Consider the following 465-nt stretch of genomic DNA (forward strand, 5'->3'; position numbering starts at 1 on the left):
TCCTTCGAGTACCAGCAAAACATCCAGTTGAGCAGTCTATTACTTCAGTTCTGGGTGACACTGCTGCCCTTGCATCTCAGGGACATAATCAACATCGTTCTCGTGGAGGACCATCCAACTCTAAGCCTCGTCCCAAATGTGAGCATTGTCGTCGGCTTGGACACACTATTGATCGATGTTGGAAGTTGCATGGCAAGCCTTCGCCTTCGATAAATGCAACCCAACTTGATCCTTCTGCCACTACTCAAACTACACCATCTCTACAAGGCTCCCCGACAAACTATGAAGATTTTCTCTGATGGGTTCAGAGTCATCCAAACTCTAGTTCTCCTACTTCGGTTGCACACATTGGTAACTCATTTGTTTACCTCTCTCACTCATCTTTTCTCGGTCCTTGGGTTCTTGATTCTGGTGCGTCTGATCATGTTACTGGTAATAAAGGTCTCTTTTCTTCACTCTCTACAT

The sequence above is a fragment of the Cicer arietinum genome, chromosome 2 (genome assembly GCF_000331145.2).
Source record: "Cicer arietinum cultivar CDC Frontier isolate Library 1 chromosome 2, Cicar.CDCFrontier_v2.0, whole genome shotgun sequence".
Taxonomy (NCBI): Eukaryota; Viridiplantae; Streptophyta; class Magnoliopsida; order Fabales; family Fabaceae; genus Cicer; species Cicer arietinum.